General features: G+C 45.0%; 1 long non-coding RNA gene across 1 annotated transcript; it reads right to left on the reverse strand.

The window, feature by feature from the left end:
- Positions 1–20810: 20810 nt before the first annotated feature.
- Positions 20811–23169, reverse strand: LOC123124239 (uncharacterized). Its single transcript, XR_006461020.1, has 5 exons — positions 22954–23169; positions 22381–22467; positions 22019–22190; positions 21369–21503; positions 20811–21100 (listed from the first exon to the last, which is right to left on the reverse strand). It is a non-coding gene; the product is annotated as an uncharacterized lncRNA (long non-coding RNA).

Genomic DNA, 23169 nt, shown 5'->3' on the forward strand with positions numbered 1-23169 from the left:
AAAAAATTATTGTTATTATAAAATATTTTTAAAAAGTGTTTACCCATTTTTAAAAAGTATCAGTGAAATTAAAAAAGGTGTTCATCAATTCTTTAGAAAAACGTGTAACTACAAAAGGTCTTCAAACATTTTAAAATATCTTCATGTAGGTTTAAGAAGTGTACAAGCCTTTAAAACTGTTCATGTAACTAAAAATGCACCTATTTTAAAATACTGTATAAATTTCGAAGTGGTCACATATTTTAGAGAAAATGTTCAGCATGTTTATAAAATGATAGGGTATTGTCCAAAAAATGTATATCTTCTAAAAAGATAAAAAACTTGGACAAGAAAACAATAAAAGAAACATAAACAAAAACAAATCACACAAAAAAAACGATGGGTGTGGCTGAGGTTGCTAGTATGTTCGACCCGTGTGTCTTCCTCCATATAAGAGCAACTCTAGCAGATGTGCTATATGTGGCGATCGCCATTATAATCACTAGTGTGGCAATCAACATATAGAAAGGCGCTTTAACAGATTGCCATATGCGTCGTGATCGCCATATATTATGGAGCTCGCTTGGAATATGGAAGCTGTGGAGGCCTCCCTCGGAGCACTGTCCAAACCCAATTGTCGTGGAAGGAGTGAAGTTTTATATTTTTTCCTCATCACACCAAAGCCGGGATTTGAAGCAGCGCTGCCGTCGACATAGAAAATCACCGGCGAGTGGGGAGACATGACCGTCAAGCACCCGACAATTAAATGGCGCACCCGCTTGGTCAGATTCATGTAGCGACCCGTCGGATGTCCACCACGCGACATCATCTCCTTGCTACGGATGTTGTGTGAATGGTCGTCGGCCGCCCGTCGCTCCCCAACTGCCCCCTTACTGGCTCTACGGCGGCCTATAAAAGGCGGACGTCGTCCCCTCTCGCCCTATACAATCACCTCCCCATTGCCTCCCAACCATGACTTTGAGTCAATCCCGCAGCGGAAGGAGCACCCTCTCATCTTTCGGTCTGAGGAGGAGGAAAAGCAGGACGAGCTGGATGAACACAACGTCGTGAACACTAGCCGGGTGATGGATGTGGAAAGCGAGCAACGTTTTTGGGACGAGCGCTTACCCCCGTCGCCAACGCCCGCACATGGCCTGTGGGACGAGGGCGCAGAACCTTTTTCTGGTTCATCACGGCCCACGGTGCCGCCGTCCGCGCATGGCCGGCGTGGGACGAGGCCACCAAGGCCCGTTTTGCGAGATTGCGGCGTCATACCCCGCATTCCACTGCCAGCAAATCCCGCGGACTGCATGCAAGTCGTTACAGATATCAAGCGAGGCTCTAGTTCCTCGTATGCTTTTCTGCTTAGAGAGATTAATGATAGGATGAATGATTTTGTTAAAATTAGTTTCTGTTTTGAGAGTAGGGAGTCGAACGTTGAGGCGCATGCTTTGGCAAAGGCAGCGTCGTCGCTCCCGTCGGGTCGCCACATGTGGCTAGGGATCCTACCGGATATCATTTGTATTCCTTCTGTGTTGAACTTTGAATAAAGTTCCTAGTTTCACCTAAAAAAAAGTAATTAGTTGTATGCTATTCATCGGTGTAAACAATTAGTTATTCTATGAATTTAAGTCACAGTGCAACTAATTTTTCATCCCTGTTTATAGGAATGAAATGTGTGTTTCTGAATCAAATGTGTGCTTTTGAATCGGCGATTATTGGGAAAGAAGCGATGAGCCAATGATAGGTAGGTCATTTTTTTTGCAAGGACCCAATGACAGGTAGGTCCTACTTCAAGAGAATTTTATGCATGTTGATTTTTTGGCGATTCTGATTTTGCCAAAACCCGTAATAGCCTTCTTCTTTTTTATGATTGTTTGCATACCACTCTTGGTGGTTCAAATTATGACAACTCTAATGCTCTAATGCTACTAGAGTTGCCCTAATGCAACTAGCTTCAGCTTTTGGCACAATGGGCGGCTGGAACGTGCAGCATGGACCGAGACGACGTAGGAATCACTAGCCCATCTTCTTCTTCGGATCGCATGCATGGAGAAGGCACCCGTACTGTACGTACCAGTGGAATAACAAAGATGTGTACCGGTGTAATGTCACGTACCATGGAAGATATAGAAAGCATCCTGGCAGGAGTAGAAAAAAGAGGAAAGAGAGAAGTGACGTTTTGAGCACGACGATCGGGCTTTCTTGGATTCCCTTGGAAACCATAATATCAATCAAAGCACATGTGTGCATGTACTTCTTGCTTTTCAATGGTACAGAGAAGAAACAAAGAATTTGTGCGGACGCACGTTCGCCCGTGGAATGCTGAACCATTTTGGACTCGAAAGTCTTGGTAGAGACAAAGTGATCGTACGTTTACACCAACTGTGGTCGACTAGCTACAACACATGCATGCATGTCTATCACCAAATTGAATATACTATGCTCCAACCAATGGATGGGTCTAGCGAGCGCCCACTGGCTCGCTAGGGATCCGAGCGGGCAAATTTGACAAATTTGACCTATGTACGAAATCAAATCACAAAATGAACTGTCCGTGAAACTATTTCACGCGGCTGACCTTTTTGTGTGACGCCCGACACGAAGGCGCCACACTACACTGTGCAACGCCTCATAAATAGGCGCTACACGGCCAGCGTCGCACCCGTGTGATCCAAAAATTACTAAGTCAGTGTGCAGCGCCTCAGAGCTAGGCTAGGCGCTACACTATACAGTGTAGCGCCTAGCTCCTAGGCGTTGCACTAGTGCAGCGCCTAGCTCCTAGGCGTTGCACTAATGCAGCGCCTAGCTCCTAGGCGTTGCACTAGTGCAGCGCCTGAGAGCTAGGCGCCACGGGTAAGCCGCGTGAAATAGTTTCACGGACAGTTCATTCTGTGATTTGATTTCGTCTATAGGTCAAACTAGCAAAAGGGCCCCTGCGTTGCAACGGGAGAAAATATCCCCAAAAATCAGGCTCTCTTTTCTTAGTGAAAATTCACTGGTCAATGCTAATATGTGTTTCCAGGCAGGTGTATGATGTTCAGATCATAAGATATTTAATAGCGTAAAACAAAAAGGTCATTGCTAGCAATTTTAATTACAAAAAGTAACTTCTTTTAGGATTTGTCTTGTGTTTTCAGGGATTAGAAGTATATGAAAATATAGGAATGCATCAATATATCTCATCCGAGATAAGAAGGACAATTCTTGAGAAAAATGATTGAAAATTTGAAAAACAAATGTTAGTCATGCATGCTTGCATAGTTACCATGGATGGATGAATGCACGATGCATATTTTTTATATTAGTTATCACTTAGACGTTAATAGTTTGTAAACATTTTGCATATACCAAACTCAAAGCCTATTTGAATATTGTAAATGGTATAATTGACTCAACCAATATCATAACACCAATAACTATATTAGCATACATATGTATTCACCCGCAAAAAAAAAAGCATACATATGTATTGGCTGAGCAAGTAACAAAAGAATTTAGTCCACATATGTATGTTTATGCACAAAAATCTGGGAAAGTTGTTGTCATAACAGGCATAACAATAGGAGTTCTTTACCAACATGGGTGTGTACTAACATTCAGAATGCGTGGCAAAATGAATAGCTACAACACTTAGGCCACGAAATTCACTCAAACTAAATAAAGCTACTTTTGAGAACACTAAAGTTCTTTTGAGCTCCTTAATTGATCTCTCCAATAGCTTGACTTCTTCATCCAAGAGTACAAAAGAAGGGTTCTAAAAGAAGAAAAACGGAAGCATTATTAAGAGCAGAAAACATTAATCAAATAGCATGAACACCTGGCTGGCGTCCGTAGCAATTACTTCCCTTTGTTTTACCACTGGCAAAGCATCTCCAGCTTTTCTCTCAGAGAGGCACCTGGGAGTCACATTATGGCTTCTCTTCTGAGAGCTTGGAGAAGTTATTCTGCAAATTTTGAAGCAAATCGTTCCTTTCATCGTCAAGTAAATTTCTGAGCTCAATCAACACTTCCTCCAATATTGGAGTGGCATTTCTATTATGGGCTAACTCCTATTTCACAGAGCAATCAATCCGTTCAATATGGATGAGCTGAGGTCGCAAATCAGTGTTCACTATAGAAACTGCATTTGGTTTGCAAACTACACTTGCTGGCTGCTCCTCCAACACCAAAATCTTTTTTTACTCTTCATAATTTAAGAATGTGCATGATTAATCAATTTAAACTCACTGGATTGGATGGATGGAGTGTCTAAATAGTAGGATTAAACAATTGGTCCTTTACTGACTGATTAATTAGTGAACTAAACATTTTTCTGAATCTTTGCTTTAATGGATGTGCATGATTAATCAGTTAACACTACAGTGGGGGAGGACATCCTGATGGAGCGGCGCAACCTACTTGACCAGCAAGCCCCACGCCTTCAAATTATTTTAGGAGATCTAACAACATTAAATAAGAAGCATCATCTCATTAAAGTCCTCTTTATTTATTTTATCGGAGGCTCGGAAGAACTTAGTCTCTTCAAAATAAGAAGCATCATCCATGGTCGATTTCTGGACCAAAATAACTACATGCATAAACGGACTCTCATGCCAAGTTGCAAACAGATCAGGGAAAACACCCACAAACTTGAATAAAACGTTGTGATTTTTCAGCAAAAATAATGTTATGTGATCGAAATGAAACAATTGTTGTTCAGATATATCAGTTTCGATTGAATCTATTATGGCATTGACAGAAGCAGTAGACATCCAGCCATAAACATATCACTGGCCATAGGTTTTATTTTTATTTTTTGGCATGCACTGGCTATAGGTAGATAACATAAGAGCTAGGATCCAACAGTTAGGCAGAACAAGTAAGACACCAAGTCGCATAATCAAAATATGCCCATTTGCACACATGTAAATAGTTTGAACGTACTGAAACACAAAGAAAGTAAATAGTAGATTATATTGTCCTAAGTTGATCTTGCTTGATAGCATTATCTAGAGAATATCAAAAGGAAAAACATAACTAACCTTGACCTGTTTGTAGCGATCCAGATTTTACACACTCTGGTCGTTTCATCTGAAATCACATGAAAAAGTGTTGCTTTTCTTTGGCCGCTGAAAGGGAAAGTACCAATCTCCACTTCGATCCTCCCTCTGTAATATTATAAAAAAAAGCAGTCAACAGAGCATCGCCCTCCCACCATGCCTGTTCTGATAGACACACAAAAGAATACACAAAGCATCTTCCATCAGTTTTTATAACTTGCTAGAAATACTGTTAGAATTAATGGGCTAGGCCCATAGCAATTTCTGAAATCTCAAAGCCCATGTGTAAAATGGCAAGTGGTGGTGCTAAGTTTAGTCCCACCTTGGAAGTTGAAGAAGAGTTGGACCTCTTTATATAGTGGGTTCTCTCCACCACTCTAAGTGGTGTGTGAGAAGAGAAAGGGAAAACCACACGCGCGCTTGCTCGCCTCGCCTGGCCGGGGCGCATGCGACATGCGCGTGAATGGTCCGCCGAAATCCGGTCCGTCTCCTTGCAGGAGCGCAGCTTCCTTTTGCCGTTTTATTTTTATGTCTTGGCAGACAAGTTTTTGATTTCTTGTCCGGTAAGTATACGAATTAGAAACCGAGTCGGTTTGGGATTGTGGTCGCGACACAATACCGCCTCTGGTCCTAATATATATACAGCTACCGGCTGCGGCCAGAGACACACCGAAAAACACCTAGGGTTTTGCCTCATCTCACAACTTGCGCCGCCATCGTAGTCTACTCCATCCCAAACGCCGGCGTGCATCGGCGCGTGGGAGAGCAGGTCTCCGGAACCGTTCGTCTTTGCGATCCTGCACCGGGAGAGGACGAATTAGGTTTTTGGGAAGCGCTGTGCGCGACTGCTCAAATTCGTCATCACGGGTCGTCTTCCGTCCAAGTCGGGCGGTGCTACTCATCGTCGTATTCATCGCCGTCAGCAGCAGATCGTCGCCAACATCGTCATCAACACTGTCGCACCCATAATAGCTAACGATCAGTACGTCCAACATCCTTTGTTCATGTCTGTTTCTACAGCTATTGTTACGTGTTTGCTGCTGTTATGCATGTCTTGCTGTTCTTCTAGTTTGCTAGATTATTGCATGCTACTATCTCTTCTAGTCATGAATTATTTACTGGAATTAATCATGAACTTGCCTAATATTCCAACAAATACATGCAAACATCATCCAACAAATGAACGGCTTGTGCGATTTGTTTGCAAGCAAATAGAACGAATTATTGCAAACCTGAACATAATTCTATTGTCTATGCATCTTTTCTCTCAGCTCTAAAAAAAATCTTCTAGCAATTTCTAAAAAGAATTTGAATGAAGCTACTGTACGTTTGTAGACAGCCACACAACAAATTTAAGGTCACAGGAGCAACAAAGCATCAGGGATCCTCCTGCGGTACACACGGTCCTCAACGATAGAGTTGCCTGGTTAGTGGGCTGCCCACAGAGCATCGACCAGAGCGTGAATAATCAACGGAGTTTGTAATCGTAGCCCTACACACGAAATTCCATGAGCATGGATAAACTGATCTTGTGATTTGGTAGAAGCAGCAAATTATAGTACCGGCTGAATAAACAGCTTGTGCCATTTATAGATAAACTGAAACCCTCACGTAGTCAGCCAGTACTATAATATGGTAGTAGCAACAGGCAGCTCACCATTTGGAACCCAGCCGCGAAGGTACCACCGGTCGCCGCTATACCGGGGCTCGTCCTGGAACTCCTTCGGCGCACTTCTGGAGGAACCTCGCCAGCTTCTCCGGCAGCGTCACCGGTGGCAGCTCCCCTCTAGTCGCCGGATCCCTTTGTAAAACGGACTCGGTTCGATCAGAGAGGAGGAAGCTAGGGACGTGGTGCAGCGCGTGAACGAAATATGCCCTAGAGGCAATAATAAAGTATTATATATTTTTTTATATCATGATAAATGTTTATTATTCATGCTAGAATTGTATTAACCGGAAACATAGTACATGTGTGAATACATAGACAAACAGAGTGTCACTAGTATGCCTCTACTTGACTAGCTCGTTAATCAAAGATGGTTATGTTTCCTAGCCATAAACATGAGTTGTCATTTGATTAACGGGATCACCTCATTAGGAGAATGACGTGATTGACTTGACCCATTCCGTTAGCTTAGCACCCGATCGTTTAGTATGTTGCTATTGCTTTCTTCATGACTTATACATGTTCCTATGACTATGAGATTATGCAACTCTCGTTTACCGGAGGAACACTTTGTGTGCACCAAACGTCACAACGTAAATGGGTGATTATAAAGGTGCTCTATAGGTGTCTCCAAAGGTACTTGTTGGGTTGGCGTATTTCGAGATTAGGATTTGTCACTCCAATTGTCGGAGAGGTATCTCTGGGCCCACTCGGTAATTCACATCACTATAAGCCTTGCAAGCATTGTGACTAATGAGTTAGTTGCGGGATGATGTATTACAGAACGAGTAAAGAGATTTGCCGGTAACGAGATTGAACTAGGTATCGAGATACCGACGATCAAATCTCGGGCAAGTAACATACCGGTGACAAAGGGAACAACATATGTTGTTATGCGGTCTGACCGATAAAGATCTTCGTAGAATATGTGGGAGCCAATATGGGCATCCAGGTCCCGCTATTGGTTATTGATCGGAGACGTGTCTCGGTCATGTCTACATAGTTCTCGAACCCGTAGGGTCCGCACGCTTAACGTTACGATGACAGTTTTATTGAGTTTTGATGTACCGAAGGAGTTCGGAGTCCCGGATGAGATCGGGGATATGACGAGGAGTCTCGAAATGGTCGAGACATAAAGATCGATATATTGGACGACTATATTCGGACTTCGAAAAGGTTCCGAGTGATTCGGGTATTTTTCGGAGTACCGGAGAGTTACGGGAATTCGTGTTGGGCCTTAATGGGCCATACGGGAAAGGAGAGAAAGGCCTCAAAAGGTGGCCGCACCCCTCCCCATGGTCTGGTCCGAATTGGACTAGGGAGGGGGGCGCACCCTTCCTTCTTTCTCCTTCCCCCTTCCCTTCTCCTACTCCCACAAGGAAAGGAGGAGTCCTACTCCCGGTGGGAGTAGGACTCCCCCCTATGGCGCGCCTCTCCCCTTGGCCGGCTGCCTCCCCCTTGCTCCTTTATATACGGGGGCAGGGGGGCACCCCAGAGACACAACAATTGATCCTTGAGATCTCTTAGCCGTGTGCGGTGCCCCCTCCACCATATTACACCTCGATAATACCGTTGCGGAGCTTAGGCGAAGCCCTGCGTCGGTGGAACATCATCATCGTCACCACGCCGTCGTGCTGACGAAACTCTCCCTCAACACTGCGCTGGATCGGAGTTCGAGGGACGTCATCGAGCTGAACGTGTGTAGAACTCGGAGGTGCCGTACGTTCGGTACTTGATCGGTCGGATCATGAAGACGTACGACTACATCAACCGCGTTGTGATAACGCTTCCGCTGTCGGTCTACGAGGGTACGTGGACAACACTCTCCCCTCTCGTTGCTCTGCATCACCATGATCTTGCGTGTGCGTAGGAATTTTTTTGAAATAACTACGTTCCTCAATAGTGGCATCCAAGCCTGGTTTTATGTGTTGATGCTATGCATGAGTAGAACACAAGTGAGTTGTGGGCGATATAAGTCATACTGCTTACCAGCATGTCATACTTTGGTTCAGCGGTATTGTGAGATGAAGCGGCCCGGACCGACATTACGCGTACGCTTACGCGAGACTGGTTTCACCGTTGCGAGCACTCGTTGCTTAAAGGTGACCGGCGGGTGTCTGTCTCTCTCACTTTAGTTGAACCGAGTGTGGCTACGCCCGGTCCTTGCGAATGTTAAAACAGCACCAACTTGACAAACTATCGTTGTGGTTTTGATGCGTAGGTAAGAACGGTTCTTGCTAAGCCCGTAGCAGCCACGTAAAATATGCAACAACAAAGTAGAGGACGTCTAACTTGTTTTTGCAGGGCATGTTGTGATGTGATATGGTCAAGACATGATGTGATATAATGTGTTGTATGAGATGATCATGTTTTGTAACCGAGTTATCGGCAACTGGCAGGAGCCATATGGTTGTCGCTTTATTGTATGAGATGCAATCGCCATGTAATAGTTTTACTTTATCACTAAGCGGTAGCGATAGTCCTAAAAGCAATAAGTTGGCGAGACGACAACGATGCTACGATGGAGATCAAGGTGTCGCGCCGGTGACGATGGTGATCATAACGGTGCTTCGGAGATGGAGATCACAAGCACGGTGCTTCGGAGATGGAGATCACAAGCACGGTGCTTCGGAGATGGAGATCACAAGCACAAGATGATGATGGCCATATCATATCACTTATATTGATTGCATGTGATGTTAATCTTTTATGCATCTTATCTTGCTTTGATTGACGGTAGCATTATAAGATGATCTCTCACTAAAATTTCAAGATAAAAGTGTTCTCCCTGAGTATGCACCGTTGCAAAAGTTCTTCGTGCTGAGACACCACGTGATGATCGGGTGTGATAGGCTCTACGTTCAAATACAACGGGTGCAAAACAGTTGCACACGCGGAATACTCAGGTTAAACTTGACAAGCCTAGCATATGCAGATATGGCCTCGGAACACGGAGACCGAAAGGTCGAGCGTGAATCATATTGTAGATATGATCAACATAGTGATGTTCACCATTGAAACTATTCCATCTCACGTGATGATCGGACATGGTTTAGTTGATATGGATCACGTGATCACTTAGAGGATTAGAGGGATGTCTATCTAAGTGGGAGTTCTTAAGTAATATGATTAATTGAACTTAAATTTATCATGAACTTAGTCCTGATAGTATTTTGCAAATTATGTTGTAGATCAATAGCTCGCGTTGTTGCTTCCCTGTGTTTATTTTTGATATGTTCCTAGAGAAAAATTATGTTGAAAGATGTTAGTAGCAAAGATGCGGATTGGATCCGTGATCTGAGGATTATGCTCATTGCTGCACAGAAAAATTATGTCCTTGATGCACCGCTAGGTGACAGACCTATTGCAGGAGCAGATGCAGACGTTATGAACGTTTGGCTAGCTCAATATGATGACTACTTGATAGTTTAGTGCACCATGCTTAACGGCTTAGAATCGGGACTTCAAAGACGTTTTGAACGTCATGGACCATATAAGATGTTCCAGGAGTTGAAGTTAATATTTCAAGAAAATACCCGAGTTGAGAGATATGAAGTCTCCAACAAGTTCTATAGCTAAAAGATGGAGGAGAATCGCTCAACTAGTGAGCATGTGCTCAGATTGTCTGGGTACTACAATCGCTTGAATCAAGTGGGAGTTAATCTTCCAGATAAAATAGTGATTGACAGAATTCTCTAGTCACCATCACCAAGTTAGTAGAACTTCGTGATGAACAACAGTATGCAAGGGATGACGAAAGTAATTCCCGAGCTCTTCGTGATGCTGAAATCGACGAAGGTAGAAATCAAGAAAAACATCAAGTGTTGATGGTTGACGAGACCACTAGTTTCAAGAAAAGGGCAAAGGGAAGAAGGGGAACTTCAAAAAGAACGGCAAGCAAGTTGCTACTCAAGTGAAGAAGCCCAAGTCTGTACCTAAGCCTGAGACTAAGTGCTTCTACTGCAAAAGGGACTGGTCACTGGAAGCGGAACTACCCCAACTATTTGGTGGATAAGAAGGATGGCAAAGTGAACAAAGGTATATTGGATATACATGTTATTGATGTGTACTTTACTAGTGTTTATAGCAACCCCTCGGTATTTGATACTGGTTCAGTTGCTAAAGTAGTAACTCGAATCGGGAGTTGCAGAATAAACAGAGACTACTAAAAGGCGAGGTGACGATGTGTGTTGGAAGTAGTTCCAAGATTGATATGATCATCATCGCACACTCCCTATACTTTCGGGATTAATGTTGAAACTAAATAAGTGTTATTTGGTGTTTGCGTTGAGCATGAATATGATTTGATCATGTTATTGCAATACGGTTATTCATTTAAGTTAGAGAACAATTGTTGTTCTGTTTACATGAATAAAAACCTTCTATGGTCATACACACCAACGAAAATGGTTTGTTGGATCTCTATCGTAGTGATACACATATTCATAATATTGAAGCCAAAAGATGCAAAGTTAATAATGATAGTGCAACTTATTTGTGGCACTGCCGTTTAGGTCATATTGGTGTAAAGCGCATGAAGAAACTCCATACTGATGGGATTTTGGAATCACTTGATTATGAATCACTTGATGCTTGCGAACCGTGCCTCATGGGCAAGATGACTAAAACGCCGTTCTCCGGAACTATGGAGAGAGCAATAGATTTGTTGGAAATCATACATACAGATGTATGTGGTCCGATGAATATTGAGGCTGATAGCAGGTATCATTATTTTTTGACCTTCATAGATGATTTGAGCATATATGGGTATATCTGCTTAATGAAATAGAAGTCTGAAACATTTGAAAAGTTCATATAATTTCAGAGTGAAGCGAAAAATCATCGTAACAAGAAAATAAAGTTTCTACGATCTAATCGTGGAGAAGAGTATTTGAGTTACGAGTTTGGCCTTCAGTTAAAACAATGTGAAATAGTTTCACTACTCACGCCACCTGGAACACCACGGTGTAATGGTGTGTCCGAACATCGTAACCGTACTTTATTAGATATGGTGCGATATATGATGTCTCTTACCGATCTACCACTATCGTTTTGGGGTTATGCATTAGAGACAGCTGCATTCACGTTAAATAGGGCACCATCAAAATCCGTTAAGACGACGCCTTATGAACTGTGGTTTAGCAAGAAACCAAAGTTGTCGTTTCTTAAAAGTTTGGGGTTGCGATGCTTATGTGAAAAGGTTTCATCCTGATAAGCTCAAACCCAAATCGGAGAAATGTGTCTTCATAGGATACCCAAAGGAGACAGTTGGGTACACCTTCTATCACAGATCCGAAGGCAAGACATTCGTTGCTAAGAATGGATCCTTTCCAGAGAAGGAGTTTCTCTCGAAAGAAGTGAGTGGGAGGAAAGTAGAACTTGATGAGGTAACTGTAACTGCTCCCTTATTGGAAAGTAGTTCATCACAGAAATCTGTTCCTGTGACTCCTACACCAATTAGTGAGGAAGTTAATGATGATGATGTAACTTCAGATCAAGTTACTACCAAACCTCGTAGGTAAACCAGAGTAAGATCCGCACCAGAGTGGTACGGTAATCCTGTTCTGGAGGTTATGTTACTAGACCATGACGAACCTACGAACTATGAAGAAGCGATGGTGAGCCCAGATTCCGCAAAATGGCTTGAGGCCATGAAATCTGAGATGGGATCCATGTATGAGAACAAAGTATGGACTTTGGTTGACTTGCCCAATGATCGGCAAGCCATTGAGAATAAATGGATCTTCAAGAGGAAGACGGACGCTGATAGCAGTGTTACTATCTACAAAGCTAGAATTGTCGCAAAAAGGTTTTCGACAAGTTCAAAGTGTTGACTACGATGAGAGCATCTCACTCGTATCTATGCTTAAGTCTGTCTGAATCATGTTAGCAATTGCCGCATTTTATGAAATATGGCAAATGGATAAACAAAACTGCATTCCTTAATGCATTTATTAAAGAAGAGTTGTATATGATGCACCCAGGAGGTTTTGTCAATCCTAAAGGTGCTAACAAAATATGCAAGCTCCAGCGATCCATCTATGGACTGGTGCAAGCATCTCGGAGTTGGAATATACACTTTGATAAGTTGATCAAAGGATATAGTTTTATACAGACTTGCGGTTACAGCATTTCTGATAAGTATATGTGAATGACATATTGTTGATCGGAAATAATGTAGAATTATTCTGTAAAGCATAAAGGAGTGTTTTGAAATGAGTTTTTCAAGGAAAGACCTCAGTGAAGCTGCTTACATATTGAGCATCAAGATCTATAGAGATAGATGAAGACGCTTGATAAGTTTTTCAATGAGTACATACCTTAACAAGATTTTGAAATAGTTCAAAATAGAACAGTCAAAGAAAGAGTTCTTGCCTGTGTTACAAGGTGTGAAATTGAGTAAAGACTCAAAGCCCGACCACGGCAAAAGATAGAAAGAGAATGAAAGTCATTCCCTATGCCTTGGCCATAGGTTCTATAAAGTATGCCATGCTGTGTACCAGATCTATTGTATACCCTACACTGATTTTGGCAAGGGAGTACAATAGTGATCTAGGAGTAGATCACTGGACAGCGGTCAAAATTATCCTTAGTGGAATAAGGATATGTTTCTCGATTATGGAAGTGACAAAAGGTTCATCGTAAAGGGTTACGTCGATGCAAGTTTTGACACTAATCTAGATGACTCTAAGTCTCGATCTAGATACATATTGAAAGTGGGAGAAATTAGCTAAGAGTAGCTCCGTGCAGAGCGTTGTAAACTTAGAAATTTGCAAAATACTTACGGATCTGAATGTGACAGACCCGTTGACTAAAATTATCTCACAATCAAAACATGATCACACCTTAGTACTCTTTAGGTGTTAATCACATAGCGATGTGAACTAGATTATTGACTCTAGTAAACCCTTTGAGTGTTGGTCACATAGAGATGTGAACTATGGGTGTTAATCACATGGTGATGTGAATTATTGATGTTAAATCACATGGTGATGTGAACTAGATTATTGACTCTAGTGCAAGTGGGAGACTGAAGGAAATATGCCCTAGAGGCAATAATAAAGTATTATATATTTCCTTATATCATGATAAATGTTTATTATTCATGCTAGAATTGTATTAACCGGAAACATAATACATGTGTGAATACATAGACAAACAGAGTGTCACTAGTATGCCTCTACTTGACTAACTCGTTAATCAAAGATGGTTATGTTTCCTAACCATAAACATGAGTTGTCATTTGATTAACGGGATCACCTCATTAGGAGAATGACGTGATTGACTTGACCCATTCCGTTAGCTTAGCACCCGATCGTTTAGTATGTTGCTATTGCTTTCTTCATGACTTATACATGTTCCTATGACTATGAGATTATGCAACTCTCGTTTACCGGAGGAACACTTTGTGTGCTACCAAACGTCACAACGTAAATGGGTGATTATAAAGGTGCTCTACAGGTGTCTCCAAAGGTACTTGTTGGGTTGGCGTATTTCGAGATTAGGATTTGTCACTCCAATTGTCAGAGAGGTATCTCTGGGCCCATTTGGTAATGCACATCACTATAAGCCTTGCAAGCATTGTGACTAATGAGTTAGTTGCGGGATGATGTATTACGGAACGAGTAAAGAGATTTGCCGGTAACGAGATTGAACTAGATATCAAGATACCGACGATCAAATCTCGGGCAAGTAACATACCGGTGACAAAGGGAACAACGAATGTTGTTATGCGGTCTGACCGATAAAGATCTTCGTAGAATATGTGGGAGCCAATATGGGCATCCAGGTCCCGCTATTGGTTATTGATCGGAGACGTGTCTCGGTCATGTCTACATAGTTCTCGAACCCGTAGGGTCCGCACGCTTAACGTTACGATGACAGTTTTATTGAGTTTTGATGTACCGAAGGAGTTCGGAGTCCCGGATGAGATCGGGGATATGACGAGGAGTCTCGAAATGGTCGAGGCGTAAAGATCGATATATTGGACGACTATATTCGGACTTCGGAAAGGTTCCGAGTGATTCGGGTATTTTTCGGAGTACCGGAGAGTTACGGGAATTCGTATTGGGCCTTAATGGGCCATACGGGAAAGGAGAGAAAGGCCTCAAAAGGTGGCCGCACCCCTCCCCATGGTCTGGTCCGAATTGGACTAGGGAAGGGGGGCGCACCCTTCCTTCTTTCTCCTTCCCCCTTCCCTTCTCCTACTCCCACAAGGAAAGGAGGAGGGAGTAGGACTCCCCCCTATGGCGCGCCTCTCCCCTTGGCCGGCTGCCTCCCCCTTGCTCCTTTATATACGGGGGTAGGGGGCACCCCAGAGACACAACAATTGATCCTTGAGATCTCTTAGCCGTGTGCGGTGCCCCCCTCCACCATATTACACCTCGATAATACCGTTGCGGAGCTTAGGCGAAGCCCGGCGTCGGTGGAACATCATCATCGTCACCACGCCGTCGTGCTGACGAAACTCTCCCTCAACACTGGGCTGGATCGGAGTTCGAGGGACGTCATCGAGCTGAACGTGTGTAGAACTCGGAGGTGCCGTACGTTCGGTACTTGATCGGTCGGATCGTGAAGACGTACAACTACATCAACCGCGTTGTGATAACGCTTCCGCTGTCGGTCTACGAGGGTACGTGGACAACACTCTCCCCTCTCGTTGCTATGCATCACCATGATCTTGCGTGTGCGTAGGAAATTTTTTGAAATTACTACGTTCCCCAGCAGTGCGGGTAGCAGCGAATTAGCGCCGCCTCTTCCATCCTCAGCCGCCAGCTCGCCGACCGCCCTCTCCATCCCCGGCCTCGATCTTGCCAGCACCCGCCCACTCCATCCCCGTCCACGATTGTGACGCCCCCGATTTGACCGTACACTAATCATGCACGCAAATGTGTACGATCAAGATCAGGGACTCACGGGAAGATATCACAACACAACTCTACAACATAAATAAGTCATACAAGCATCATAATACAAGCCAAGGGCCTCGAGGGCTCGAATACAAGTGCTCGATCATAGACGAGTCAGCGGAAGCAACAATATCTGAGTACAGACATAAGTTAAACAAGTTTGCCTTAAGAAGGCTAGCACAAAAGTAGCAACGATCGAAAAGGCAAGGCCTCCTGCCTGGGACCTCCTAACTACTCCTCGAAGCCGAACTCCATGTAGAATCATCCTCGGGATCTCTAGCTCCTGGACTCCAGCATCTGGTTGCGACAACCAGGTATAGAAAGGGGAAAAGAGGGAGAAAAGCAACCGTGAGTACTCATCCAAAGTACTCGCAAGCAAGGAGCTACACTACATATGCATGGGTATATGTGTAAAGGACCATATCGGTGGACTGAACTGCAGAATGCCAGAATAAGAGGGGGATAGCTAATCCTGTCGAAGACTACGCTTCTGGCCACCTCCATCTTGCAGCATGTAGGAGAGAGTAGATTGTAAGTTCACCAAGTAGCATCGCATAGCATAATCCTACCCGGCGATCCCCTCCTCGTCGCCCTGTTAGAGAGCGATCACCGGGTTGTATCTGGCACTTGGAAGGGTGTATTTTATTCAGTATCCGGTTCTAGTTGTCATAAGGTCAAGGTACAACTCCGGGTCGTCCTTTTACCGAGGGACACGGCTATTCGAATAGATAAACTTCCCTGCAGGGGTGCACCACATAACCCAACACGCTCGATCCCATTTGGCCGGACACACTTTTCTGGGTCATGCCCGGCCGCGGAAGATCAACACGTCGCAGCCCCACCTAGGCTCAACAGAGTGGTCAACACGCCAGTCTAAATCCTATGCGCGCAGGGGTCTGGGCCCATCGCCCATTGCACACCTGCATGTTGCGTGCGCGGCCGGAAGCAGACCTAGCCTAGTAGGCGTTCCAGTCCAATCCGGCGCGCGTCGCTCCGTCGCTGACGTCAAGAATAGCTTCGGCTGATACCACGACGTCGGGATACCCATAACTACTCCCGAGTAGATGGTTAGTGCGTATAGACCAAATGGCCAGACTCAGATCAAATACCCAGAACTCGTTAAGCGTGTTATTTATCCGCGAACGCCGACCAGGGCCAGGTCCACCTCTCTCCTAGGTGGTCTCAACCTGCCCTGTCGCTCCGCCATAAAGTAACAGTCGGGGGCCGTCAGGAACCCAGGCCCACCTCTACCGGGATGAAGCCACCTGTCCTTTCAGCCCCCTTATCAGAATCACTTGCGGGTACTCCTCGAGCCGACCCGACTTTAGTCACCACATGTGTCATGTATATAATGTATATAGTGTATACCCATGATCACCTCCCGAAGTGATCACGGCCCAATAGTATAGCATGGCAGACGGAGAAGAGTGTAGGGCCACTGATGGAACACTAGCATCCTATACTAAGCAGTAGGATAGCAGGTAAGGGTAACAACTGTAGCAACAATGACAGGCTATGCATCAGGATAGGATTAACGGAAAGCAGTAACATGCTACACTACTCTAATGCAAGCAGTATAGAGAAGACTAGGCGATATCTGGTGATCAACGGGGGGGCTTGCCTGGTTGCTCTGGCAAGTAGGAGGGGTCGTCAACTCCGTAGTCGAACTGGGCAGCAGCAGTGTCGGTCTCGTAGTCTACCGGAGAGAAGAGGGGGGAAGAAACAGTAAATACAATGCAAACATAAGCATGACGATGCATGACATGACAATGAACAGTGCCAGGTGTGTCCTAACGCGACAGTAGGTGGTATCGGCGAAGGGGGCGAACATCCGGGAAAGTATTCCTGATGTTTTGCGTTTTCGGACAGATGGACCGGAGGGGGAAAGTTGCGAGTTCGATAGGTTTGGGAGGTGTGGTGGACGAACGGACTGCGTATCCGGATTCGTCTCGTCGTTCTGAGCAACTTTCATATACAAAGTTTTTCCATTCGAGCTACGGATTATTTTATATTAATTTTTAAAGATTTAAATCATTTTAGGATTTATTTAATTAATTTATTCAACATTATCCAGAACAGTAAAATATGACGTCAGCATGATGTCATGCTGACGTCAGCAGTCAACAGGGGTTGACTGGGTCAAACTGACGCGTGGGTCCAGTGGGACCCACCTGTCATACTCTGCTAGGTTAACTAGGGTTTAGGTTAAACTAATTACTATTTATTTAAACTAACAGGTTAATTAGATTAATTAAATATGATTAATTAACTTAATTAATTAATTAATTAATAAAATTATTATTATTTTATTATTAATATTATTATTATTATTTTTTCAAAAAAAAACGTTCTGGGCGGGCCCCATGTGCCATAGGCACAAGGGCCATAGCGGATTCGGGCAGCGGTTAACGGGGCGGGCGCTGGTTACGGGCGCTCGTGCCCGAGGCCACCAGGGGCGGGGAGCAAGCCAGGAGGGCGCGCGCCGGTGGCCACGGCGCGGCTGGAGCCGGGGGGAACCGGTGGCCGGAGGCAGCGCAGAGGGGCGAAGGGAGCAGGGGGCGTGGGCGAGGCAGACGTCAGGGCGGCCGTGATGGCCAACGGTGCGGCGACGTCGGTGGCGCAGGGGACGAAGTGCGGGGCCGGCGACGAGTAGGCCCGCAGGCGACAGAGGAGCAACCGCAGGGGTGGACGCGGTCAGGGGCGGCGATGCGCGCCGCGGGCGGGCGTGGAGGCCAGGGAGCGCCAGGCGGGGCGCCCGTGGGATGCGCCGGGCGTGAGCGGGGGGGTGGTGTCCAACGGGGCAGGGGGAGGAGAAAGGAGAGGGAGCATGGGGAGGCGCTCACATCTGTGCCGTAGGGTACATGGCAACGGGGCGCGAGGTGGGGGACGGGGACGACGTGCGGCGCAGGGGAAGACGAGGAGGCAGTCCGGCGACGGCGTGGCGGTTCCAGGGCGAGGTCAGCTCCGGGTGGCGGCGATCCGGTGACGGGGCCACGGGTGGTGGCTCGGGCCGGGGTTGTCGAGGTCGACGCGGGGAGGCGAGGTGGCGGAGGAGGTGGTCGAGGTCCGGCGAAGGGCAGCACCAGCGTCGGGGCGCGGGGAAGGGGGGGTCGACGCGGGCGTCGAGGCGATGGGGGCGTCCGGCGACGGGGGCGAGGCGGCGGCGTCGCGGTCGTTGCCCCGATCCAAATGGGATTGGGGAGTGGGGGAGCGAGGGAGTGGGGAGGTGGGGGTTAGGGTTTTCTGTCGGGGTGGGGATAAGGGGAGTGGGGTGGCCGGTTGGTCCTGGTGGGCCGGTCGGGTGGCCGTGCGGCCTGGAGGCCTGCTGGGCCGGTTGGTCCAGCGTGGTGGGGGGGTTTGTTTCCTTTTTCTTTTTTTATTTATCTTTTCTCTTTTTTTGTTCTATTTAATTTTGTTTTATAAATTATAAATATTGCACTATAATTAGTGGTTTAAAATATGTCACTACCACAAAAGTTTGGCAACTTTAATTAAATTAGTTAGAATAATTTTCTATTGAAAAGGTATTTAAATAATAGTTTAAGCCTCTGATTTAATTGCTTTAGTGTATTCAAATTCTTTATAAAAAAATGATTTCTCCAACAATATTACTCATGAATTATTTGTGATAGTTTGTACTTTTTAGTTTTGATTTTTGAAAACTTTAAATTTTGACTTTGATTTAAATTTGAATATGAACCGGCTTTGACTCGAGTGAGATTAGCAACAGTAATGATGGTGACCTGGCATCATTAGCAGGGGATTACTGTAGCTTAATTATCCGGGCGTCACAACGATCCCGCCGGCGCCACCCTCCAATCCCCTGACTCGAGCCCGCTCGTCTCGAGCGCAACACGCCACGCCATGCCTCCCGCGAGGTCGCCGACGCGCAGATCGGCCCTCTCGAGCTCCTGGAGTCGGACGCCAGCGCCGCACCCTCCCATCCTCTGCCTCCCACGAGGTCGCAACCAGTAGGTGGAGGGGAGCGGTGAACGGCGAAGAAAGCCGCGAGATGGGATTGGGAGGCAGGAGAAGGCCGGCGGCGCGTGGTGAGGGGCGGAGCGGGGCAGGAGGCGGCCGGCGGCGCGAGGGGCGTAGCAGGAGGTGGGCGGGGCGGGGCGGAGCGGAGCGCCGCGAGGTAAAGCGCCGCGAGGACGGGGAGTCTGGATAAGATGAAACAGATGAATCGCGGGTTGAATACATACAGATGTAGGTTTTTTTCTAAAACGAAACGTTTTTTTCAATATCACGGGCACCCGAATTAGTACCACCTCGGGTATATGTTTTAAATTCGAACTGAAATCGTAAATTCACGGGAGGAAGCGTATTGTGACGGTGAACCCGACAAAGTCAATCTGTGCTTTATTATTACTAGTAAAAGGGCCCGTGCGTTGCAACGGAAAAAAATATCACACGTGGTTTAAGATCTTAGCAATCCAATCACCGACTTGCATATGTCTAGTTCATTCACTCCCGTGTCCAACCCGCTCAAGTGCCCATTGCATCTGGCTACAACGATTCCACGAGCCCTCTCGCGGGGGCGACGAGTGTCGTCTGACCCCAGACGAACCGATGTATGTCCCTCCGATATCTTCTTAGCGTGTCCCTCATCCTCGTCTCTCCCCCCATTGCTCTTCCCACACTCTCGATTCCTTCTCCCTATCCAGCGGGGAACTACCACCATGAGCAGCACTCCCAGTCCCCCTCTCAACGGTCCAGATCGGATCGGATCGAGGCCACCACCTTCTTCCTCTCTTCCTTCACCATGAGCAGTAGCAAAAGCAAGGAGGCCGCCGCCTTCCAGGTCACCGGTCGCCGTCGCCCATCCCGGGCCGTCCCTCTCCTTATTCCCTTGCTTCCTCTTCCCAATTGCGAGATTAATCTCTGTTTTGCTAATTTTATGAAACGAAACTGCAATTAGTAATAGGATCTTCAACGGGCATGTGTTCCTCCTTTGATTATGCAATGCTGATCGGGAATTAAAGTGCTAAATTTTTTCTATGTCCGATCAGGATTCCTTCAACAATTAGAGATTTCATTTTTTCCTCCTTTGGCTTTGATCAATTCCATCCCTTTCATTCCTTTTTTGGCTTTCCTTCCTTCATTATTCTGTCAGATTTGAACGGTCCCATGAGAGCCTGCCTTACTTAATTAGAGATTCGGCTTTCCTTCCATTGTTCTTCTCTCTCAGATTTGAATGGTCCCCCATGAGAGCCGCTTAGTTCTCACACCCTTCGCTCATTAATTCATGTGACGGCTGCTTGACAACAAGAAAAACTTAAAGGCGTATATAAATTGGGAGGATTTAATGTAAGGGGGCGAGGTGGGACTATATTATGCATAATAGTAATTTTTTGTCTCTCCTTATGTGGGTCGGCTTCATTGAGCCCAGCGCAGGCTGCCTCCGCCTTGCCTTACGTGGATATAAGTGGGCCGGCTTGGAAATATAACGTCAGCCCAAAAGCTCATCGCTCGAGGGAGCAGTTTAACCTGCGAAGCATGGACTGGAGCAGTTTAACAAGAAAAAAGGTCAGAGAATAGTACCACCTCGGATGTAGGTAAAAAAAACAGAAAGCGTAAATTCCCGGGAAGAAGCGCATCGTGACGGTGAACCCACGGAGTCAATCCGTACTTTATTATTAAAAAAAAATAGCACATAGCACATATGCCCGTGCGTTGCACCGGGAGAGAAAATCTATGTGTACTTAAATTAAATGTAATGGGAAGCGGAGTGGAGCTAGCAGCAACCGTATCTGAATTAAAAAGACTTACTCTTTGCCGCTGTACTAAAAACCTTCAGGATTCATGTCGCGCCAGTCCAAAGGCTTCGGAGGCTTCCTGTCGCTCCCATCCTCTTTGCCACTGGGCGAAGGAACTTACAATTCTCCTCTCTGGAAGCATATGTAGCTTCAAGTAGTTGAAGGTATGTGGATGCAGAGGAAGATGAGTATATGTTGAATGTTAATGTAATCGTAATCTAGAGATTATTATCAGCAAAATGGTACATTTGCTATGCTAAAATTGGTTAAAAAAATGGTTTAATGGTAGCCTGTTGTATCACAGATCATAATACTGCTATAAATTTGTGTAAGCAAAAAACAAAAAGAAACATGAACTGCCATATTCAAATTCTATCAAACCAAGATACTGTTATTCATAAATATCTAGTGTAGATAACAATGCCCAATCTGCACGAATAGAATAGTGGTTAGGAGAACCAGTTAATTTTCTTGGAAAAACATACCGAAAAATAGAAGTGATGGAGTGTAGCAGATAATCAATAATGTGTTGGAACATTCATTCACACAGTAATAATCTATCAAATGCTAGCAGTAATGTTTCTCGCGGGATGGGCCAAAAACATCAAAGTAAACTATAGGCATCATCAACCTAAGATAGTATCAATGTTACTAAACACATACCTTAAAGTGCAACATGACTGTTAGTGTTTGATAGGTTGGTATGTGCCTCCTTAAACGCTGACCGGACTTGGGTCCACCTTGGCGCCCTCAGCTCACCCACCTCCTCATCCTTATTTTCAGTTAGTACCACGTACTCCCTGCCCTATAAGCTTAGCAGCATGTGCACCCGCTCCTGCAACACCAAGCCCACCGACCCAAAATTACACTATGAAGCATCACAAACTACAAGATGTTACAACAAGAACAACATTCAGGTCTACAGCAAAATTGAAGTCCACTCAATCATTTGTAATACATAACTTAGAAATATGTATTGACAATCAGAAGTGCTTCCTGTAAACAAAATCTCAAAGGTTCTGCACCTGCAGGAACTTCCTTTTGAGTCAGAGACATGTAGACATGGCGGATTCCGCTGATTTTGGAGCGATTCCTACACGAAGCTCCTTGAACTGAAGAATGCGACAAGAGCAAACCCATCAACTTGGTGCTTCACTATTTTCATTCAAATCAGCCACCTATGCAGGAAGGAACTAAAAGGGGAGGAGGGCGGACGGGTGAAATTTAAGAAATAAAGCTTTCGTATGTGCAACATCTCCATATGTTCCGACGTTCAACTTTTTTTAAAAAAAAATGGGTCACAGCTTTAAATAACAAAACTGAATCACCTACAATTCATGATGTCACACAATGCTAACAATATATGAAGTTTTACCCATATCAAATGTTAAATGAATAATCACTTTCTAATTTAAAAGAGATACAGAGTTCAGAATAGTATGATGAATAAAAAAATGAAAATCAACTATGAGACACGAATGTCAGGTGGCTTGCTATGTTTTGTAGCACCGATCTCCATTACCAAAATTGAGATGCTGAGAAATAGGATTAAGAACTAAAAAATCAACAAAGCTTATCAAAAGATATGAAAATGTTACCGTATAATTATCAGACCATCGAATTGATCCTTTTTCAGATGTAGAATTCGTCATATTAGGCAATAGGATCAATGGACTCCTTGTGGGCTGACATTGAGAAGCATACAATGGTAATACAATTCACCAGATTAGCAACTCAAGTCCTTAACCCATGCCACTTCCTTTGTTAATTAGCAAAGCCAACTCCAATATGTCCGCTAAAGCATTGTCCATCTG

This window comes from Triticum aestivum, chromosome 5D (genome assembly GCF_018294505.1).
Source record: "Triticum aestivum cultivar Chinese Spring chromosome 5D, IWGSC CS RefSeq v2.1, whole genome shotgun sequence".
In the NCBI taxonomy this organism is placed as follows: Eukaryota; Viridiplantae; Streptophyta; class Magnoliopsida; order Poales; family Poaceae; genus Triticum; species Triticum aestivum.